Consider the following 10931-nt stretch of genomic DNA (forward strand, 5'->3'; position numbering starts at 1 on the left):
CCTGTAGTCCCAGCTACTCGGGAGGCTGAGGCAGGAGAATGGCGTGAACCCGGGAGGCAGAGCTTGCAGTGAGCTGAGATCCGGCCACTGCACTCCACCCTGGGCGACAGAGCGAGACTCCGTCTCAAAAAAAAAAAAAACAAAAAAAACTTTGATTCTTCTTTTTCTCTTCTTTCCAGTATCCAATCTATCAAGTTCCATTGACCCTCCAAGATATTATCCCAAATCTGACTGACCACCTACCTTGTTTATAGCTACTATCCTAGTGCTTGCCATCAGCAGCTCTCATCTGAACCATGACAACAGCTTCTTGACTGGCGTCTTGGTTTCCACTGTTGTCTTCTCAGAGTTCATTCTGTTATTAGCCATTTAACAATACAAATCAGACCTATCACTTCCCTTCCTATACTTCACTAATGTCTTTGCCTTGCAGTTAGAATAAAATCCAAACTCCTTATCATGGCCTATATGACCTATTCTATACCTTCCCTTTGATTGCTTTCAAATTGCCTTCCTTGCTCATTATTATGCAGTCATACTGCTTTTCTGTCTTTGCTTGAATACTCTAACCTCATTCCCACCTTAGAGATTTTGCATTTGCTCTTCCTCTAGGTCTGGAATTCTCTACCCCATTTCTCTTGGCTGACTTGTTCTCATCCCTCAAGTCTCAGCTCAAATATCCTCTCCTCTGAGAAGCCTTATCCTGACCACCTGTCTAAAGAGCTCTCACCTCCTCTCCCCCAACTTTAATCATTCTCTATCCTGCTTAATTTTCTTCATAGCATTTAGCACTACCTGAAATTATCTTATTTTTTACATGTTTATTATCTGTTTGTCTGTTAGCCCCTAGTAAAATGTGGAATGTGATTTCATGGTGGTAGAGCTTTTCTGTCTTGTTTCCTGGTCTATCCTCAAAGCTTAGAACAAAGGTTGGCATTTGGTGGGGATTACTAAATATTTGCTGAATAAATTAATAAATCAAGGCCCAGATGTACCCAGAAAAGGCCTTTCATCATACTAATTTTTCATAGTTCAGAGTTGTGGCCCTTCGTTTTGAATGCTAAGAAATCTGCTTTTGGCAGCATATGGAAATTTTTTTTTCTCCAGGAAAGAACTTTCATGAACTGAGTTACAAGAGTGACATATAAAATCCCTATGCCAATTTATTAGTTTCTAATGAGCAATATAACTGTCACATGGACTCAGAGTTGCACTGATATGATGTGTTGAAAAATTTCTGCCTATGGGCTGATATATATAGGATAGTGAATTAAATCAGAAAGCTTTTTGAAAAACATTGAATACTAGAAAGGGAAATTCGTTAGATGGCTCATGTATTTAAAAGCATTTATTTATTTCACAAATATTTCAAGATCTCTATCCTTTGTGTTCTGTGCTGGGTATTCAGGAGTCAACAGGGAATCATATCAAGTACCAGTTCTTAAAGATTTGCAGTCTAGTTGGGGAGGCTGACAATAAACTGACAATTATAAATCAATGTATAAGTATTTTTAAAGCATAATCTTGGTGTAATCTGGGAGGATCTAGATGGGAAACAGCCTCAGGGGATTGAGGTGAGCTCTGAGGAGTTAGCGCAGCATGAGGAGGAAGGGCACTGTGTGTAGAAGCTGTGACCTGAACCAAGGTCTGGACGTGGAGAGGGCAGAGTTTTCTAAGAAACACAGGTAGCTGAGCACGGTGGTAGTGAAGAGCTGGAGGGTGAGGTGAGAAGGCTGCAGATAAGGCTCATGGACTTAGGCTTGAACTTTATCCCTATACGGAGTAAAGAGGAGCCACTGAAAGTTTTGTTTCAGTGGGGAGGTGGAATCTGTTTTTCAGGTTGCCAGAGCACAGCTGATACTTTGCATTCCTTTCTTCCTAAGAACTTTCCATGAATATCTGGCTAAAGTCTACACTCCCTCCCTTGAACACACGACCCTTTATATGTACTCTCCATCCTTATATCCTACTGCTGTGTATCACATGGCCTGTGCTCCAGACACACCAAACTTGTCGGTTTCCAGATTCACTCCCCGTCTTTAATTATGCCTTTAATCATGCTCATCTACCCCACTTCCAAAAAATGTTATTGAATCATTTTTCCAAATGACAAAAGCAAGACATGTTCTTTGTAACAAGCCAAAGAACAGAGAGATGTGGAAAGAAAAAGTTAAAACTTTATCCTTTCCTCTCACCACCAACACCATACCCATACACACAGAGTCCACTGTATAAAACAATTTTTTTTAACTTAAATAGATTCATGCTATTCATTTTGTGCCATCTCTCTGTCTCCCAACAGAATCTCATGGACATCACTCTAGCACTTGCTGCATGCCAGGCCCTGTGCTTCACCTCATTTACCCTACAACTACCATGGCACTATTGTCCCCAGTGGGTAATATGGAACTGACATGTGATTAATTTGCCCAAGGTCTCACAGCTAGTGATTGTGGGAACAGCAACTGGAACTTGGGCAATCTGGCTTTTGAGTCCAAAGTGCTACCACTGCCTTTTACTATCTCCCAAATTAATGCTATTTTTGTTCTTTTTAATAACTTCACAATATTCATATGGATGTCTGGAATTTATTCAATTATTTCTCTTGTTGATGAATGTTGAGGTTATTTTTTGGCACTGCATAACCTCAATATGCACTTCTCCAAAGAGGGATTTGAGATCAAAGAACATATTTATTTTTATTAGGCATGGCTAAATTATATTCCAAGGATTATGTAGCCCAAGCAACATAGAGGCATATCTGTTTCCTTATATTCCTACCAGTCCTAAGTGATGCTGATATTTTTAGTTTTTTAGTTTGTTTTTTTTTTCACCTAGCTGTGTGGTCAATAAAAACAATACATCTTTATTTTGATTTGCATGTTTCCTGACTACAGGTGAGATTGTGAATTTTTCTGCACGTTTTTGGGGTGTTTGCATTTCCTGTTTCATGATTTGTCTATGAATTTCCTCTCCTGTCTATTTTTTCTGTTGGGTTGTTTGTCCTTGATCATTTTTGGTGGAGGGTATGGTATGTGTGTACGTGGAGGGATGTTTATAATATAATAAATAATATTAACCCTTTTTCTGACATAGGTTCAAATATTTTCTCCTGGTCTATATTCATTCACCTTTTGAATTTGTTATGGGATCTTTTACCTTATAGAAGTGTTTACTTTTTATGTGGTCAAATCTGTTAGTCTTTTCCTTTTGGCTTTCCTGGAATTCACAGATTTTAGGCATCTCTGTTCTTTAAGGATTGGGATGCTTGGCCTAGGCTCTCCCTGGGGGTGCTTGATGGGCTTTGAAAACTTGTGTCTGAGACTCTTTTACCTTTGTTTCTACTTCCCAATCTCCTTCTGAGAGATCTATTCTTTCTTGGAATTTGTTATTACATTCAACTAGACTAAAGCAAAGTCTGTCTGGGCTGGGAATGATTTGTCACTGTAAAAGTGTGTTTGCATGTCTTTTCTCTGATTCACTATGTTTTAATTTTCTGTTTCTCTCTCCTCGTTTTAAGGAGTAATCATCATGCTCCATTTCGTTTTTGAGCCATCTTCAGCCTATGAGTCCTTAAGCTTTTTGGAGACAGTTTGTGGAGAAGGTATGTCCTTGATACAAGGCGTATGGATAATGATGATGATTGGTTTTGAGGCTGTGGATTTGAGAATGAGTTCATCTCTGTCTTTGATTATAACTGTATAATCCTGGGAAGTTGTAATAGGCCTCTGGGCCCTTTTCCATAAAATAATAATACTGCTCTGAAGCTACTTTTTGACAGTGCAGGAGAGGACTCTATCAGTTAATTTAGACGTTTCGTCCTTTTTGGTCACATTTGAAGAATATTTTAATTTCAAGACTTGTGCTCAAGCCTTCACAAATTACCTTGGTGTACCCCTCTTTTCATTCACTGTTAGCCCATGAAAGAAGGATAAAATTTGTTTGTCTTAATGACTGGTATCTTTTATAGAGTTTCTAGAATGAACTGCCAATTTCACTGTTGAGAAGAGAAACATTTAAACTCTTCATGGAAGTTAAATTTGGGGTCATTTTACACAAACCATGGCTTTGGTCCAAGGAACAGAGCTAGGTCTTGTGAGTTGGGAGTGGACAAGGGAAAGAGTCTGGCCTGCATTTTGGTAGATTTTTAAAAATTTAAATCTTTATATTTAATTGAGAAATAATAATTGTATATATTTATGGGGTACAGTGTGATGTTTCAGTATATGTATGCATTATGGAATGATTATACCAAGTGAATTAACATATCCATAACCTCACACACTTACCATTTTTTTCTATTGAGAACATTTAAAATATATTCTTTTGACACATTTGATATATAAAATACATTGCTATAACTATAGTTAATAATACATAATAATAATGCTATTGTATAATACATTTCAAAAAATTATTCCTCCTGTCTAACTTTGTATTCCTTTGACCAACATCTCCTCAGCCACTCCCTAGACTCCCAGCCTCTGGTAACCACTATTCTCTCCTTTTATAAGTTCAACTTTTTTATATTCCACATACAAGTAAGATTATTCAGTATTTATCTTTCTATGCCTGGCTTATTTCACCTAGCATATATGTCTTCCAAGTTCATCCTTTTTGTCTCAAATGGTAGAATTTCCTTCTTGAAAGTCTGAATAATACATCATTGTGTTTATATCCCATATTTTCTTTTGAGTTTGTCCACTTTCTTTTGTCCATTGATGGACACTTAGGTTGATTTCATAACTTGGCTATTGTGAACACTGCAGCAGTGAACATGGGAGTGTAGATATCTCTTTGACATACTGATTTGAATTCTTGTGTATACATGCCTAGAAGTGGGATTGCTGGATCAAATGGTAATTCTATATTTAGTTTTTTGAGGAACCTCCATATTCTTTTCCATAGTGGCTTTACTTAGTGGATTTCAGAACACACACAGAATTTATTCCAGGTTCATTAATGAGCTCATAGAAAATAAAGCAAGAAGAGACGTAAAGTTATTACCCAGGTGTCCCCCATGCCCTCAGGCTGGTGAATAACAAAACCAATCAGTGAAGGCAGTTTGTTGAATTGCTCAGTTGATAATACTCTTGGATGGTAGCTCATTTTAGGGGATTTGGGGATAAGTACTAGGATTGAGAAGCTAATTAGGTAAGTGGATCTCAGGAGAACTCATGGCTGACCCATTGATCTGTTTCATTCTTTGCCTCCCACCTCTGTGAAATTTGAGGCAGCATGGCCCTGCTCTTAGCTCTGGATCTATTAGATAAGAGGAGATGACTACACAAACTCCTTGCTTAAAAGTCTTTCTGTCTCTTATTTTCAGGCCTTGAAAGTTTTAGACTGTAGGCAGAAATTAAAATCAATTACTATATTTAAATGCTGTGTGTAAGACTTTGCATGGCATGGTGTGTGTGTGTGAGAGAGAGAGAGAGAGAAAGAGAGAGAAGAGAGGGAGAAAGAGAAGACGGTGCTGTATTAGGTAAGGCAGAGTTCTTGCCTCAAAGGAGCAGAGGTTGCTAACTCAATTGCCTCGGAGGCCAGGTAGATTCAGTCAGTCACATGGCTTTGCATGTGTAAGAAAAACAACAGAGTAAGCCAGATAAATGACATCAGATTCTTACTTGTCTCACTGACAATAGGAGGTGGTGGGTGCTACGGCAAATGGGAGTTGCACACCGTATGTAAAGGGAGCAGCCCATACAATGATCAAGCATAGTGGTTCTCAAAGTATGGGTCCCTGGACCTGCAGCATCAGAATCACCTGGAGACCTGTTAGAAATGGAAGATTTTTCAGCCCTGTCTCAGCCCACTGATTCAGAAACTCTCAAAGTGGGAGCCTTGCAGTCTCTGCTTTAATACGCCTTGGCGATTTGAGAACCACTGTTGTAGCATAGTGTTGCCGTGTGGGAATTTAGATCCATTGTTGCTAGATCTTTTGATGTTTTCAAGGGAAGCTATAAAGCTATAAAGCTATATCCTTATGGAAATCTACTGATTTTTAAATATTAGAAGTTGTACAGGATATTTGTAATTTTGGGGAGCATGAGGAGTAGAAGAGGTACCCTGTGCAGGCCAAACTACAGGCTAAAGAAAGCACATCTGTGAGCCTCGTGGCATCCAGGCCTCCAGTGTCAACTTAGAATAATCAAATGTCTGCTTCATTGTTGGTCTAGAGCAATGATTTTCAGAGAGAGAGAGAGAGAGAGAGAGAGAGAGAGAGAGAGTAGATTGCAAGGCAAAAGGGGGCTTGTAAAGGCTGCACAGAATCTGATCCTTCCAGAGCATCCCTCAGGTATGTTAATAAGGAAGAAAAGAAGCCCCTGCTATGGCTCTTGAGTACTGTGGATTATAAACTGTATTCACATCTGTTCTTTCATCAGGTCCTCACAACATTGTGCAACAGGTGTGAAAGATGAAGTCTCCATTTACAGCTGCTGAAATAGGCTGAGAGAGGGTAAGTGATTTGCCTAAGGTCACATAGCTTGTGAGGCTTAAATCTGAGACTAGATACCTAATTCTATACTTTCTTAACTAGAGTTTCTCTCTCATACATAGTTAGGTGTATTTATCTGTGTTTGTATATCCAAACACCACTAATTCTTGAAAGGATCTGGTGTGGCTCACTGGTGACTGGTTTTTGTTCTGTTCCTTATGACTGAGCTTCAGCTGGTCCGCTCCCTGGGGTGGTGTGCTGCCTCAGGCCCCAAATCTTCCTTTTTTCTTCTGTGAACTCCTTAGTACCAGTTGTCTCCCTTGGAGTCTTTCTCCCACACCAGGTCTGCTCCTGGACTCTGACTACTCGGGGTCACAGGTTTCCCTGTTCTGGCTGGTCTTGCCACCGACTGAGCCTCACTGGGACACTGGTTCTAGAGCTGTCCCCTGTATGGATGATATGTGACCCAGGCATCTGCTGTCTGCAACTAGACTGAGTGTCCTGACTCATTTTCCATAGGCTGCTGAGCTGCCACCAGAGTAGTGGCTTTCTGACATGTGGCAAATTTGGATAATAAATGATATATATTATATTAGGAGAGCTAGAATATAGGATTCTTTCAAATATTTTACCTCATCTAGCTTAAAATGCAACAGGCATGTATCCAGATAGCACTACCAGAAAAATTTTAGTAGTTTGAAATTTCTGGGGCCTGTTAAATATGATTTTGATAATTCTGCATTGTGCTGGGTATGGGGTGGGCGTTGTGACAGTTTGAGATACAGTCTTTTGGAGGGGCTTTTTCTTCCATGTTTGGAAACCAAGTGCTGGGGAGGGATAATGGGGGGAGAGCTGGTGGTTGCTGAGTATCCAGGTGTTTACAACAGGACCCTGTGTGTGCAGTGAATCAGAAACTGTTCAGTCTTCGCTTTCCTCACCCTCACCCCAAACCATCCATGTAATTGTCTGTGTGTTGAGGGGGGTGCTGCTGGGGGTGGGAGAGAGATCTAGTGACTATGAAAGCACTACAGTGCAGAAATGTCTTGGTACAGCACTGCTGTGGATATTGGTAGGAGGAAATAGAGAAGGTACCCTTTGCAAGGACCTCACATAGCCCAGAGTTGGCTTCTATTACAGTTGTTTGCTTTTTTTTTTTTAATCAGAGAATAACAGATCACTAGTGGGAAGGGTGTGTTTCAGCCTTATCTTGGATGCTTCCTTACTTCATTTGACTTAATTCAGAAACTATGCAGTAGTTTTGTGTGCGACTTGTGCTGTTTCCTTTTCATATAATGAGTTTTATTTAAAGTCCTCATAACCGTTTTTTTGGTTTTGTTTTGTTTTCTATGGTAAGAGTAATCAAATGAGAATTGTAAACAGTTTTGGGGCCATTTTTACTCGACAAAACTGTTCTCCTGAGCCAGACCTCTTTCTTTCTCTCTCTGAAACACTTAGGGGCAGGAGAACCAGACTTTTATAGGAAAAATATGAATTCCTGTGCATTGTCACAAACTGGTTAATAAATAATTTAAAAACAGAAAGGGTCCTATCAAAATATTGGACTCCAGCTTTGTCCAGTAGAAATACTGAGTACCAAGGATTTCTCAGCTTATTTGAACAAATGTAGGAAGATATTTAAAATTTCCCTCTGACCACATAGAATGTCATTTCTCTGTCTACTTCAACACAGAGCTGTTGGGTAGAAAGTGAAGACTGAAGGTAGCTTGGAATAATAATAATAACAGCTTATTTATATTGTTTTGTACCAAAGCTGTTCATATATGTTTTTTTGTGTGTGTTGTGTGTGTACGTGTATATCCATATATGTATATACACATATATACATACATGTGTAGTGTGTGTGTATATATGGATATACACGTACACACACAACACACACATATAAATACACCTTTAATCACGATAATGTATGGGTCAGGTATAATTATTGTCACCACTTTACACATGAGGAAACTGAAGCACAATGACGTTAAGAAACTCTTCTAAGCTCACACAGCTAGAAGCTGATCATTTGCATCCAGGCAGTCTATACCATATCAGTTCCCTTGACATATTATTGCAGGACTCAGTGAGGATTGAAGTTTTCTAGTCCTGGCACCTGTGCTAAAGCTATCCCACAGGCTGGTTCTGTTGTGTGAGACGTTGATGCTATCACTCACCAATCTGCCTAGACCACAGTAGCTGACATTTACTGAGCACTTACGATGTGCCAGGTAATGTGGGAAGTACTTTATATACATCATCTTACCAAATCCTCCCAGCAGCCTTATGAAGTAGGGGCTGTTTTACATCTGTTTTACATATGAGGAAACTGAGACCTGAAGAAGTTAAGTAACCTGCTCAAGATAAATGCTAGTAGATATAGGCTCAAGATTTACCACTATGCTCTTCTGTTCTCTTGCTCAGGAGCTGGGCTCCTAACTTTGTGCTCCTAGTAAGGACTCTGCTAGTGCACATTTTCTCTGTGTCATGACTTTTGCTAGCAGCCTCCTGAAGTCAAGGGTTAAGGGTCCTTTCAAGAGTAGAAAGCCTGGCTTGACAGGGAGTCTGGAAGACAGGTGACAGGAACTCTTCCCTTCAATGGGATCTGAGCAGTGCGTTATAGTGAGTTCTTGTGGGGGAAAGGCATCGATTGCTAAAATGGGAGCTCTTAAATATTCATCATGGTTGGTTACATTTTGGCCTTCACTCTTAGCAATTACCATTTGATTCTACTTTATTTAATATATGACCTTTATTTTTCTTTTATTTATTCATTTGGCCACTGTTGATACCTTGAATATTTTAGCTGCCTACCATAGTCAAAGAGCTCTAGCATAATTACTTGAAAATAGAGTCAATTCATCTACATTAGCCATCAATATTATGTTGTAAAAGGGATAATTATAGTAATGCCATTATATAAAATGAAAGTATAAATATATATAATAGATTCAACATGAGAATAATAGATGTTTAATTCTGGCATCTTCTCTAGGTGTCTCTTATTTCAACACTCCTTAAGCTCCCACTCTCTGGTAGCCACTATGGGAGATGCTGGGATTATAAAGATAATAAGCCATGGACCTTGTCTTCAAGGGATATGCAGTCCCTGTTGGGAGACAATTGATGAAGAGCTATGAGAACATTAAGGGCGGATGCAACCCAGAGCAGAGGAGGTGGGGTGGAGATGCTGGCCAGGAAGGCTGCTTGGAGGAGGTGATCCCAGAACATTTAGTATATCACACTGGTGAGAGCAGAAAGACTTGGTAGCTCAGCACACAGGCTCTGGAGTCAGGGGTGTTCAAATCCTGGCTCTCTTGTTTGCAGTTAAGTTTGTTTATTCTGGTGTTGCAGTTTCTCAGCTCCATTATACTTTATTTTTTTGAGATGGAGTTTTGCTCTTGTTGCCTGGGCTGGAGTACAGTGGTGTGATTTTAGCTCACCGCAGCCTCCACCTCCCGAGTTCAAGTAATTGTCTTGCCTCAGCCTCCCAAGTAGCTGGGATTATAGATGCTCACCACCACACCTGGCTAATTTTTGTATTTTTAGTAGAGAAGGGGTTTTACCATGTTGACTAGGCTGGTCTTGAACTCCTGACCTCAGGTGATCCACCTGCTTCAGCCTCCCAAAGTGCTGGGATTACAGGCGTGAGCCACCGCACCTGGCCCATTATACTCTTATGAAACCACTATTATATATGCGATCTGTTGTTTTACTGAAACATGATGTGGCAGCACATGACTGTAGAAGGAAATAGAACCACAGGAGAGGGTATTTGGGCTAAGGTGTCATGATGTCATGGAACAGTCTTACCCGTTGATGTCCAGAGTCTCATGAAAAATTGAAGGATATATTCTAGATGAGTATTTGGAGAAATCTGGTGGGCTCTTGGGAAAGTAAATTATAAAATTAAAACATATTTTGTTTTTTTTCCAGTAAAGTATAAAACTGGTCATGCTCCACATGAAGGAGAATACTAAACTGTAAACCAAAATATAAAAAGAAAGATTACTAGTTGTTTTTTATTTAATCCTTTTTGGTGAAAATATTAGTTTGAAAATTGTCATCTAAGGTCCTTGCCATCCTTTGGAAAGTCAAGTGAAAAAAGAAAGAAAAAGTCTTCTGAACATATGTCTGAATTCCAAACCTCATCATAAACTCTGAGAGAAAGGTGAAAGTTCAGCTTTTCCTATTGGCCTGAACTGGAGTATCTGCCTTTCTCTTGCAGTTGTATCTCTATTAGCAAATCCTCTGGAAGCAAAGATACTTTAGTCAGCTGTGGTCAAACACAAAAATGCTCATGAGATATGCAAAGCAGGGTAGCCTGAGCTCAGCCATGATGCCTGAGAACAGCCTTAGTCTGTCTGTCTGTTTGGGTGTCTGACTGCCTGCAATCAGCTACAGAGCAGTGGGGCTGCAAGTCCTTGTGGTTTCTCCTTGGGGCTTTTATCTTTTCCTTTTCCCTCACTTAGCCAGGATTCCTCCAACC

The sequence above is a fragment of the Mandrillus leucophaeus genome, unplaced genomic scaffold (genome assembly GCF_000951045.1).
Source record: "Mandrillus leucophaeus isolate KB7577 unplaced genomic scaffold, Mleu.le_1.0 Scaffold513, whole genome shotgun sequence".
Lineage (NCBI taxonomy): Eukaryota > Metazoa > Chordata > Mammalia > Primates > Cercopithecidae > Mandrillus > Mandrillus leucophaeus.